General features: G+C 43.1%; 1 long non-coding RNA gene across 6 annotated transcripts; it reads left to right on the top strand.

Annotated features, from left to right (window-relative positions):
- The first annotated feature begins 7,283 nt into the window (after positions 1-7,283).
- LOC123483955 lies at positions 7,284-12,568 on the top strand. 6 transcript variants are annotated; one of them, XR_006658350.1, is made up of 7 exons: positions 7,284-7,717; positions 8,017-8,107; positions 9,864-10,137; positions 10,230-11,391; positions 11,480-11,661; positions 11,800-11,948; positions 12,459-12,568. It is a non-coding gene; the product is annotated as an uncharacterized LOC123483955 (long non-coding RNA). The 6 variants fall into 6 exon arrangements; XR_006658353.1 differs by having other exon boundaries at positions 7,284-8,107; positions 10,230-10,419; positions 10,830-11,391; XR_006658352.1 differs by having other exon boundaries at positions 7,284-8,107; positions 10,230-10,637; positions 10,830-11,391.
- Positions 12,569-13,574: the final 1,006 nt, after the last annotated feature.

Here is a 13,574-nt window from a genome sequence, read left to right as displayed (position 1 = left end):
TTAGAGCACTACATGTATCAGGGCATTGCATCTAAAGGCCTATAGGCATAGGTGTCCACTGTATGATATTCATATTTTAATAAATATATATATAGGCTATATAAAGGAAGAGAGGCTTAGGCCTAACCTCAGCGAGAAAGAGATATGCCGGTGGCATGCTACGATACCGACATTCTTTATGTCAGATGGCTACTGCATCTGCTATAGATATAGACGTACAGAAGAAGGATCATTTTCTATCCGAATATTTTGTATAAACATAAGCATTATATTGTTAGATTATAGGACTAACTGAAACAGTCTTCCTTACCTCAAGTTCAACTGTCGGAGTTAGTTGGCGTGCCGGGGCGCACTGCTTTCATATTGTAGGCCTGCAGTAGCTAAAGCTTAATAATAGCCACACCATACCAAACCTTCACAAACATTTCTAAACTTTATTAGGGTAATATCAAAAGTAAGTCAAGCCATTGTTTATCTGAGAAAATATGAGCAGAAGAGCGAATGTAAACCAGGGAAAAAACGCACTACCTTCCCCTGTGCCCCCCCAAAAATCACACAACCCTCCCCATAAATTTGATCTGTCCCCTATTGGATCCCAATATCAAAATGTTTAATATTGTTATGTCAATTGTGAATTATATATAGGCAACATGTTTTATATTTTGCACCCTTGGCTACACAATGCATTTCTCTACTGGGAGAATAAAGACTGATTTGAATTGAACAGCACTCTTAGCACCTTTTTATCTATCTAGAACCATAGGAGAACCCTTTGAAGAACCCTTTTTGGTGACAGGTAGAACCCTTTTGAGTTCCATGTAGAACCCTTTACACAGAGGGTTCTACATGGAACCAAAATTAGTTCTACCTGGAACCAAAAAGGGTTCTACCAGGAACCAAAAAGGGTTCTACCAGGAACCAAAAAGGGTTATCTTATGAGTGCAGCCGAAGAACCCTTTTGGAACCCTAAGAGTGTGGAAGCATAAGATTATTTAGTACCTTGGTGACTGCAGCCTAAGCCCTCTGCGGAGAGAGGGAGAGGTAGAGAGAGAGCGAGAGCGAGAGAGAGAAAGGGGGGAGAGGGACATTGAGAGAGGGAGAGTAAATAAGGGGAAGGAGTGGTGACACTGTTGATCTCTGAGAGGTAGACTAACACGCACGGGCGCACACACGCATCAACCAGAGAGAGTGAATTGAGAATGCTGATCAATCACACGCATGCACGCACACACACACTGAGAGAGAGAGCCCTGAGGGGGATAAGGCAGCAGCCTGCTCTAAGAATCCCCCCATTAGGGCAGGAGTGTACAACCATCCCAGAGAGAGAGGGAGAGGGAGAGAGAGAGAGAGAGAGAGAGAGAGAGAGAGAGAGAGAGAGAGAGAGAGAGAGAGAGAGAGAGAGAGAGAGAGAGAGAGAGAGAGAGAGAGAGAGATGGGAGGAGAGCAGAACAGTTATTGGACTGATGATAATGCTCTCTGCCCCCCCCACTATCTCTCTTTCTCTCTTTCTCCCTCTTCTTTCTCTGTCTCTCCTTCACTGGCCCTGACCCTAAGTCCATCCTATTGGAACCATCGCTTCAGTAAGCTGCCGCTGCATTAACTAACAGTCAGCTATACACTATGTACACTATGTACACCATTATACAGTATCAATACTACGTGGTTACATTAAAAACACATGTACTTACATTTACAGTTATGGGTCATCAATGTGACTGTTGTTATTGGATCCCCATATATATATATTTTTTAAAATATGTAATGTGAATTGTGTATAGGCTACATGTTGTTTATTTTGCACTGGCTACACAATGCATTTCTCTACTGGAACAATAAAGACTGATTTGAATTAAACTAGAAGCTGAAGATTGTTTAGTACTTTGGTGACTGCAGCCTAAGCCCTCTGCAGAGAGAGGGAGAGGTGGAGAGAGAGGGGAAGGGAGAGGAGCACATTGAGAGAGGGAGAGTAAATAAGGGGAAGGAGCAGTCACTGTTGATCTCTGAGAGGTAGACTAACATGTATTTCCATTCAACATCCTATTTTCCCTAACCTCTAACCCTTACCCTAACCTTAACCCAAACCATAAACCTAACTCCTAACCCTAATTGTAACCCTAACCCTAAACCTAACCCCTAAGCTTAAAATAGCCTTTGTCCTCATGGAGACATGGGAAATGTCCCCACGTGGGAGAATTTCCCTTGTTATACTGTCCTTGTGGGGACTTTTAGGTCCGCACAATGATAGAAGAACCAACCAGCCCATACACATACACACACACACACACACACACACACACACACACACACACACACTACCCAGAGAGTGAAAACCACGTTTACCCAGGTTTACTCCTCCCCACCTCCCCCACAAATCAAATCAAATCAAATCAAATCAAATTTTATTGGTCACATGCGCCGAATACAACAAGTGCAGACATTACAGTGAAATGCTTACTTACAGCCCTTAACCAACAGTGCGTTTATTTTAAACAAAAAAAGTAAGAATAAAACAACAAAAAAAAAAAAAAAAAAAGTGTTGAGAAAAACAAAGAGCAGAAGTAAAATAAAGTGACAGTAGGGAGGCTATATATACAGGGGGGTAACGGTGCAGAGTCAATGTGCGGGGGCACCGGCTAGTTGAGGTAGTTGAGGTAATATGTACATGTGGGTAGAGTTAAAGTGACTATGCATAAATACTTAACAGAGTAGCAGCAGCGTAAAAAGGATGGGGTGGGGGGGGCAGTGCAAATAGTCCGGGTAGCCATGATTAGCTGTTCAGGAGTCTTATGGCTTGTGGGTAGAAGCTGTTGAGAAGTCTTTTGGACCTAGACTTGGCACTCCGGTACCGCTTGCCGTGCGGTAGCAGAGAGAACAGTCTATGACTAGGGTGGCTGGAGTCTTTGACAATTTTGAGGGCCTTCCTCTGACACCGCCTGGTATAGAGGTCTTGGATGGCAGGGAGCTTTGCCCCAGTGATGTACTGGGCCGTACGCACTACCCTCTGTAGTGCCTTGCGGTCAGAGGCCAAGCAGTTGCCATACCAGGCGGTGATGCAACCAGTCAGGATGCTCTCGATGGTGCAGCTGTAGAATTTTTTGAGGATCTGAGGACCCATGCCAAATCTTTTAGTCTCCTGAGGGGGAATAGGCTTTGTCGTGCCCTCTTCACGACTGTCTTGGTGTGCTTGGACCATGATAGTTCGTTGGTGATGTGGACACCAAGGAACTTGAAGCTCTCAACCTGTTCCACTACAGCCCCGTCGATGAGAATGGGGCGTGCTCAGTCCTCTTTTTTTTCCTGTAGTCCACAATCATCTCCTTTGTCTTGGTCACGTTGAGGGAGAGGTTGTTGTCCTGGCACCACACGGCCAGATCTCTGACCTCCTCCCTATAGGCTGTCTCATCGTTGTCGGTGATCAGGCCTACCACTGTTGTGTCGTCGGCAAACTTAATGATGGTGTTGGAGTCGTGCCTGGCCATGCAGTCATGGGTGAACAGAGAGTACAGGAGGGGACTGAGCACGCACCCCTGAGGGGCCCCCGTGTTGAGGATCAGTGTGGCAGATGTGTTGTTACCTACCCTTACCACCTGGGGGCGGCCCGTCAGGAAGTCCAGGATCCAGTTGCAGAGGGAGGTGTTTAGTCCCAGGATCCTTAGCTTAGTGATGAGCTTAGAGGGCACTATGGTGTTGAATGCTGAGCTGTAGTCAATGAATAGCATTCTCACGTAGGTGTTCCTCTTGTCCAGGTGGGAAAGGGCAGTGTGGAGTGCGATAGAGATTGCATCATCTGTGGATCTGTTGGGGCGGTATGCAAATTGGAGTGGGTCTAGGGTTTCTGGGATTATGCTGTTGATGTGAGCCATGACCAGTCTTTCAAAGCACTTCATGGCTACAGACGTCAGTGCCACGGGTCGGTAGTCATTTAGGCAGGTTATCTTAGAGTTCTTGGGCACGGGGACTATGGTGGTCTGCTTGAAACATGTTGGTATTACAGACTCGGTCAGGGACATGTTGAAAATGTCAGTGAAGACACTTGCCAGTTGGTCAGCACATGCTCGGAGTACACGCCCTGGTAATCCGTCTGGCCCAGCGGCCTTGTGAATGTTGACTTGCTTAAAAGTCTTACTCACATCGGCTACGGAGAGCGTGATCACATAGTCGTCCGGAACAGCTGGTGCTCTCATGCATGCTTCAGTGTTGCTTGCCTCGAAGCGAGCATAGAAGTGGTTTAGCTCGTCTGGTAGGCTTGTGTCACTGGGCAGCTCGCGGCTGTGCTTCCCTTTGTAGTCTGTAATAGTTTTCAAGCCCTGCCACATCCGACGAGCGTCAGAGCCAGTGTAGTATGATTCAATCTTAGACCTGTATTGACTCTTTGCCTGTTTGATGGTTCGTCGGAGGTCATAGCGGGATTTCTTATAAGCTTCCGGGTTAGAGTCCCGTTCCTTGAAAGCGGCAGCTCTACCCTTTAGCTCAGTGCGGATGTTGCCTGTGCAACTGAGGTTTTTGTGTCAAGGCTATTTTAGACAAACAGCCGCTGAGCTGACACCACTGCACTTTTATGTGGGGGAAATGGTGTGTGTGCATATGTGTGTGTATGTGCGCGTGTCTGTGCCTGCGTGTGCGTGCGTTTGTTGGGGGGTTCCACAGAGGTCATTCTATTCTATTGTTTAACACGACCGACCGTTCAGTAATGGTAAGAATTGAAACGCAACTCTCTGCTTTCTATGGAACTGAAACCTGTGAGCTGTGTAAGTCTCATATACAATCATGACCACTCAAATCTGTAGATTCAAAATCAGTACTTTGACTGCATCTGCGAATCGTACAAATTTTTGTTTTTTATGGTGACCACTCAAAATTGTTGTTTTTAAAGCTGTTTTTAGTCCTTCTTCAGTTTGAGCACAGTTTGTTTTGCTGCTTCGCCCACAGATCTGAGGTACATGATGAAATCAAACATCAGGCTGCTCCGGCTCTGTTTACCTCTTTCAGGAGTGCTGTGTGTGTGTGTTGAGAGTATTCACTCAATGGTTAAACAGTGGTCTCCTTTGGTGCTATGGTGTGAGGTGTGTTTACAGCGTGGTGTGTGTGTGGTGTGTGTGTGTGTGTGCGCATTGTTCTACCTACCTAGGGGGACTATGATATAGAGACAACAACACGTGGTAACTCAGTGTCTGTGTCTGTGTGTGCGTGCATGCCTGCGTTTGTGTGTGTTAATGCAGTGCAGCACAGGGTGGGTGCAAGCAGAGGTCACAGGAGTGTGTGTGTAGCAGACAGTTTTAGAAGTGGAACAGAAGAGGAGGGCCCAGGAAGACAGACTAACTTCACAAATAGTGGGTAAAACCTCCAACACACACATGCAGACGCGACAGAAAACACTTGACTCCTACTTTCACTCTGACTGTGTTCCCCTCGAGTCTGAAGAGGAGTTCTTTATTTCCCACAGTTTGACAAGATGAGAGGCAGTGGTTAGATATCTATAGGCTGTTGTAAAGGCTGCACTGCTGCTGAACACAGTCTGACCTTTCTAAGTGAATAATAATTGCTGTTATTCTATTCTGACTTGGCACAGAAAGTGTTTTGATGCATGGATATCTCATGTTGCAGACGGTAAAGGACTGAACATGGCTGAAAATACAGGGGATGTTTTGGGGTGTTGTGAGTAGTATCATATAATGAAAAGGCAACCAACATAAAAAAAAACGTGTGGCAACCTTCACATGACAAAGTTACCACACTTGGATAAGAAATGCAACAGCAGACCCTCGGCTTGAACTTAGAGTGTGTGAGGTCTGTTTAGAAGTGTGCGTGTGTGGGTGAGTGTGCGTGCCTGCATGTGTGTGTGTGGTTGTCTGTGTGTGTCTGTGTGCACACTCGCAACACAGTGCATCCAGCGACCTCATCAACCCTATCCTGTCAGCATTACTGACACAAGATCCCCCTAGCAGAAATAATCCAGGCCCAAGGGGAATCCACTGGGATGTAGGGACTTCCGTGTGTATGTGTGTGTGTGTTTACGTGGGTATCATCACTCTAAATTTGGAGCCCATTTCCTCCCAGGTGCTGAGGTCCTGACTGGGGCATTGAGGACATGATATTCAGTCTGTGTGTGTCTGTGTGTTTATATGTGCCATATTCAACTCTCATGTCCTGCCTGTCAACAGTATAATCAAATCAGGCTGTTCATCTTGGTTTTGATGCATCTCTCATATTACGTAAAATATTGATGTGTTTAAATCTTTATCAAATCATATTATACCTCCATTGCAGTGTATTTTGCTTAGTATTGAATACTTCATTAGGTTTCATCAAATGGGTTTAATATTAGCCTGCTGTGTCAGTAAACAGACTACTTTTGCTCCCTTTAGTGTTGAGCTACTGTATGCAATATGTTTACAGTGTATTTTCCCATGTTTTTTTAAATCAAACATTAGGTTAAGTAGGGCTTTGCTCAAGTCTGCTGTCGTGTATATTGTTATATGTACATTAGACCACTCAATATGTAACTGTTCCAACCTTAACCAGCTCCATTTAGCTAGTGCAGTCTGCACTGTAAAACTTGAAAAGTTAAAGGTCCAGTGCAGTCAAAATTCTGTTTTTCCTGTGTTTTATATCATATTGTACAACAGCTGATGAAACTTACACTGTAAAAGTGTGAAATAATTTGATCAATGCTATTTTCTGTTAGTTGCTGGTTGAAAATACAATATTCACAGACCTTCAAATCAGCAGGTTTGCATGGGCAGGAGTTTTGACTTTCCATGGTGACATCACCATGCGGTAAATTGGTTAATAGACCAATAACAAAGAGAGTTCCAAACCTCTCTGCCAATAACAGCTAGTTTTCAGTTTTCCCCTCCCTACTCAGACAACTCCCAGACAGTCCTAGGAAAATTATTGCTTGAGAAGTAGTTTTTGGCTAAAACTATTTTCTACCCACTTGAATGGAAATCTATTACAGTAAGGTATTTAAACGTACACACCAGTAGAAATCCACTTTTTTGAGCTGAAAGACGATGGCCAGAGCTATCTATCTATCTATCTATCTATCTATCTATCTATCTATCTATCTATCTATCTATCTATCTATCTATCTATCTATCTATCTATCTATCTATCTATCTATCTATCTATCTATCTATCTATCTATCTATCTATCTATCTATCTATCTATCTATCTATCTATCTATCTATCTATCTATCTATCTATCTATCTATCTATCTATCTATCTATCTATCGATCTATCGATTGATCCATCATCTCTATCTATCCCTCTATCCGTCTGTCTGTCTCTCGCTGTGTGTGTGTGTGTGTGTGTGTGTGTGTGTATGGGTTGGTTGGTTGGTTCTTCTATCCTTGTTTGTAGCTTTGTCCACGTTCATGTGTCTCACTTCTGCATTTGTTTGTCTATCTGTTTTTAGCTTATTACGTTTGTCTGTCTGCCCATATGTACAATGCCCCACTGTGCGTGTAGGGTTTCTGGTTGCAACATCAAAGACCGGGGTTTGCATGAGTTTCCCTCCCGAGGTCTCCATCCTCATGTTGACCATCAGTGGATAACTTTCCTCATCTTGGAAGAGTCGCAAGAAAATGTACGCGCTTCAGTCTGCAATGCGCATTTCACCCAGGAGTCCTTTTCAAATTACTTGGACTTTCAAATGAGGCAAACTTTGACTCAATGAAAATGTTGTTCCGACCATCTACCCAGACAACGAGACTGTAAGTAAAGAAAGCTTCTCAGCTAGCTAGTTAGCTGATCAAATGTAAATTCTAAACTTGCTTCTTCTAGTTAGCTACATCATTACAAGAAATGATTATGCAAGTAATTAGCTAGTTAGTTACCTAACGACATTAGCTAGTTGACTAGCTAGCTGACTGCTGACTAGCTAGCTGTGATAAATGTATGCTATCAAAACATCTGAATTAAGTGAGTTCAGTTCAAGTTAGCTAGCTAGCTACCAACTATTTGGTTTAGGGCAAAACATATCCAAAACTGTACAATGTACATATATTTACAGGTTTCTAGAACAAGAGAGATCGGCTGCCAGACAGACCCGCCGCAGGCTTGTGATTTATCTGCGCGAGCATCCCCACAAAGGAGGAGCAAGGGTGAGTTTCTGACACTCAAGTAGAAACTACAGTTGTGCTCATAACAACACATCAACTAGAATAATTAGCTAGTTGGCTTGGCTATTTCCTTTGCCTCTCCCGACCTACTCAAATGTAATGTTACCTCATGTTACTGTTGTTACTGACATACTTGACATTCAGATTACCTCAAATACAGGCATACTGTGTAAATTCGCAGCTCAATTGAAAAACAATATCAACACAAATCGCTATCTGAGGTAGGGTTCAGTGGAGCTGAGGCTGGGTTAGGAGAGTGTGAGCGGAACAGGCTGCACTCGCGTAGGGAAGGTCTTTGGGGAAGACAGTTTGACTGGGTTTGCCAATGGGAATGAGATAATTAACTGCCTAATTTCTCTAGCCTACAGTTCACCAGATTATCAAACCCGTCATTTTGCCTGTTTATCATGCAAAAAAGTAGCATGTGGATCACAAGCTGTGATTAGCGTATCACTGAGACACAAAACAATCTATTGTCTTTCTGCATAATTTACAGCCACCCAGTTCCAGCCAAAATGCAAGATCGTCTATTGCAATACAGCAACACTGGTGTACATGCCTGAAACCTTAGCTCCTTGCATTCCAGTAAAAAGGCCAAGAGCGGACTATTCAAATAAAATAAAATAAAATGTTATTGGTCACATACATGTGTTTAGCAGATGTAATTGCGGGTGTAGTGAAATGCTTGTGCTTCTAGCTCCGAGAGTGCAGCAATATCTAACAATTTCACAACATATACCCAATACACACACATCTAAGTAAGGAATGAATTAAAAATATATACACTACTGTTCAAAAGTTTGGGGTCACACATTTTTTAGTCCATTAAAATAACATAAAATTGATCCGAAATACAGTGTAGACATTGCTAATGTTGTAAATGGCTATTGTATCTGGAAACGGCAGATTTTTTATGCAATATCTACATAGGCGTACAGAGGCCCATTATCAGCAACCATCAGTCCTGTGTTCCAATGGCACGTTGTGTTTGCTAATCCAAGTTTATCATTTTAAAAGGCTAATTGATCATTAGAAAACCCTTTTGCAATTATGTTAGCACCGCTGAAAACTGTTGTGCTGATTAAAGAAGAAATACAACTGGCCTTCTTGAGACTAGTTGAGTATCTGGAGCATCAGCAATTGTGGGTTCAATTACTGGCTCAAAAGGTCCAGAAACAAATAACTTTCTTCTGAAACTCATCAGTCTATTCTTGTTCTGAGAACTGAAGGCTATTCCATGCGAGAAATTGCCAAGAAACGGAAGATCTCGTACAACGCTGTGTACTTCTCCCTTCACAGAACAGCGCAAACTGGCTCTAACCAGAATAGAAAGAGGAGTGGGAGGCCCCGGTGCACAACTGAGCAAGAGGACAAATACATTAGAGTGTCTAGTTTGAGAAACAGACGCCTCACAGGTCCTCAACTTGCAGCTTAATTAAATAGTACCCGCAAAACACCAGTCTCAACGTTAACAGTGAAGAGGCGACTCCGGGATGCTGACCTTCTAGGCAGAGTTGCAAAGAAAAAGCCATATCTCTGACTGGCCAATAAAAAGAAAAGATTAAGATAGGCAGTCTAAGATGACACTATAGTGAGCTTGTAATGACAATTTATGGGTTGTTGTACTGACCCATTTGATCAGTGAACTGCATTGCTGTGCCAAAATACTACATGTAGACTAACGTAGACAGTGGAGAAAGTGTACCTCATACCGGCAACTTTTTTATCACTATTGCAGAGTCCCTGACACACCTGTTCACATGGTGAAGAAGTACATTGTGTACAAATATTGTCTGCTGCAGCTTTTCCACTGTTGTCCGGTTTGCACCAGAACATGGAACATCACAAAGCGGTTCAAAGGCACCCTGATTTCCACTGTCCAGATATGGCCTCACTGTGACCACATCAAGACATGGAAGAGTCAGCCGTATGTGTCCGACACCCCTGCAGGCAACCTCCACCTAACTGCAGCTATTGCTTTCACAGGCTCTTCTATTGCTCAGACAAACAAGGTAAAGCAATATATGTTGTAGTGCCACCTAATACCTTTCATGTAAGTACATAATGCTGAACAGCTCTTTTATGTGCTTAATTTCTGTTTCAGATCCTGAATGCACTAAAAGTGCAGATCATATCTGAGTCGACCTTTTACAGCCATCAGAAAACGGTCCAGCTTCCAACCATATACTGGCAGTGGAAGTCAGAGCAGAGAGTCATCCAGCAGTATGTCAGGGAACCTGTGGATCTTGGAGGGGATATGACAGCAGACTTGCCTGGCCACTGTGCAAAATGTGGTTCGTAAAATGTATTTGCATGCTCGTAAAATGTATTTGTGGAGAAAGGTACACATGCCTGCATGTCCTACGCATATTTGACCATACGCACACATATACAAATGTCCACAATTCTCTTGTGTTGGACGGACATTGATCTCAAACACTAACATCTAACGGGGTCCTACACCATGGTCAACTTCAACATTAACAGAGTGCTTGATGTACAACTTGTAAAGGTGAGCTTTTGATCCGTGGAGTACCTTTTTACATTTTACATTTTAGTCATTTAGCAGACGCTCTTATCCAGAGCGACTTTTCAGTGCCATGTTGGTAATGGCAATCCTGAATCCTGATTTGGGGGCCTCTGTGCCCAGCCTAACAAAGATTGAGGGAAACATTGCTAATGATACTGTTAATCTCTTCCACAGAGCAACGAAGTTGGCAATAGTCTGAGAATGGAGAAGGAGGGACTGCTGAGGAGCATCGTGTCAGATGTCAGCATCGGCTCCATTATCACAGATCAACACATCTCAATCCAGTAGTACCTGAGGGAGGAGATGCCTGACATTAAGCACTACTACGATGGGTAGCATGTGGCTAAATATATGTAGTTGTTCAATTTTCAATTTTCAGAAAGTGTGGGTATGACGGGGGGACTGCACAGGCAACAAGTATGTGTAATAATCTGTCTGTTATTTTGCATCTATCCAACTGTGTGGAAAAAACGTGATGCCCTTGGGAAGGAGAGAGACTGTGAGACGGTTAGGGGCTGGCGAAGGTCAATGTGAATGTTAAACATACTTGTGATGTTCACTCACATGTCTGACATGTTGTCTTACAGACTTCTCCTTGCAGCCATTCACTACAACGAGAATGCAGACAGGCCTCAGGCAACCACTGCAGCCGGAGAACCCAGGTTCATGATTCTGTTCCCTAAGTGGAAGAAAGGAGACTACTCCACCAAAATTTTGAAATCTCATCCTATGTATGGTAAGTTATTCCCCCCCATTGCTTTGCTGTAGCAATAGTAATTACTCCAATTTTATAACTGCCTGTATATGTAATACATTTTTCTTAGCTAAGTCCACAAACTCCTTGGCGCTACTGTTCCAGGATGTTGTGTGAGATTCAGGGCCATACCAACAGCTGCTGGAAAGCGTGACTATCATAGCCCCCCTCTGCATTGAATACGACCGACCGGAGAAGAGTGACGCCGTGGCCAAACACCAGTCTTGCTTTGCCTCTCTGGAGAATGCTTGAGTATGTATCGGTCTAGAAGTTAAATATTGATCTATGATAGTTATAACAACTGTTTGTATACAGCCATGACAGACAGGTATCACTGTTCAACTGTTTACCACACTTTACATCTACCTCTGTCTTTCACGTCTGCTACAGGGACTGCTATTGCTTTAGCAATAGTGTGATGACCGGAGACTGGATGAGAAAGCAGTTGCAGCCGTCAACACAGTAAATGTGTTCTACCGCCACACACTGAAGTACTGCGCCCAGAGTGCAGTCTACACATTCATTCAAGTATAGTGAAGGTAAGTCACGGAATCCTATCACTAGGATATGTTGATGTTGGATTTGGAGCCATGACAGATGGGGCTGAATCATATCAACACATAATTTCTGCCATAAATATCCCACTGACATCACAGCATGATTTGCACAAAAGTCAAAGCACATAAATCTCAAGTTAGGATTCCACCTACACTCTTAGAAGAAAATGTGCTATCTAGAACCTAAAAGGTTTATTCGGCTGTCCCCATAGGAGAACCATTTGAAGAACCCTTGTTGATTCCAGGTAGATTCCTTTTAGTTCCAAGTAGAACCGTTTCGGGTTCAATGTAGATTCCTATCCACAGAGGGTTCTACATGGAACATGGAACCCAAAATGGTTCTACATGGAACCAAAAAGGGTTTTACCTGGAACCAAAAAGGGTTCTCCTATGGGTACAGCCGAAGAACCCTTTTGGAACCCTTTTTTCTAAGAGTACAATGTACAATAAATTCAATTAACTAACTCTACTTTTTTGTCATATGTTTTACAGGACTGCTGTGCTGCGTGAGACCAGATGGACAGATGCTGAGTCAGTGGTTATATTGCAATAAAGTTTTGATTTAATTGTAGCATTTAAATAAAGTGAGGATGTTTACACAATTTGACTGACTACATTATTCTAATGGGGTAAGTTTGAAGCCAGTGTAGTCCCCGTGGGATCGGGGAATCTGGCCTGCATACGCTGGGATTATCAAGTGGACATGCGTTCCTAGGTACCCACGGCACTAATGCACAATGACTTTCTGCCAACGATTTGCCTAAGTCTCACAGAACCTGTTATCACAATTGCAAATAAAGACTTTGAAATTGAATAAAATGTATTCCAATCTACAAAAAGCCTACAGGTGTATTCTAGTCCACTATTCTTTTTCTCAGGGTTAGATTTCCCCATTGACTGGGGGTTCATTGATATTTCAGTTACTATAGGGATGTCCAGTCCCCCTATAATTAGAACCCTGCCTGTGCTCTAACATAGCATAGTTTGCATTTACCTACCAATGTATTTCAGCATCCATGTCCCCATGTTCTTGCCTGTAAGCATTGCATAGGGCATGTGGGTTGAGGCATACAGGGCAAAACCTGGGTGGTCAGTAACATGCCACCAACACATGTTCATGCACTTGGCCATCACCTGTACAGTGCATACATACACCATAGAGATCCTATTAAATTCCTAATTCCAAATTTTATGGTATACACATTCTGCTACCAGACCACCATTGCTATGTCTTTGTAGAACACTAGTTAGCCAACTAATAATGGTGTGTAGTTGCATGAACAGTGTGCTCAAAGATTATGATAACTAACCCTGTACACTATCATCTGCGTTGTGTGATGGTAGCTATATCATTGAAAACTGGTTTATTGTGTGAACACAAAATGACACAAAATATTTCATGAGCTAATAACATTAAAAAATAATATATATAAAAAACAAAATACCGCAAAGTTTCCTAAGAGCTAGTCGCGAGGCTGCCATCTCCGTGGGCGCCATCACAACAACATTTGGTTCCTAAAAGGATTACACATCATGGTAACTCTTTACTTGACACCCAGCATCATAACACGTTATGACACGGTCATAACCTGTTATAATATGGTCGTA

This window comes from Coregonus clupeaformis, unplaced genomic scaffold, assembly GCF_020615455.1.
Source record: "Coregonus clupeaformis isolate EN_2021a unplaced genomic scaffold, ASM2061545v1 scaf0169, whole genome shotgun sequence".
In the NCBI taxonomy this organism is placed as follows: Eukaryota; Metazoa; Chordata; class Actinopteri; order Salmoniformes; family Salmonidae; genus Coregonus; species Coregonus clupeaformis.
This window is presented reverse-complemented; position numbering and strand designations above follow the sequence as displayed.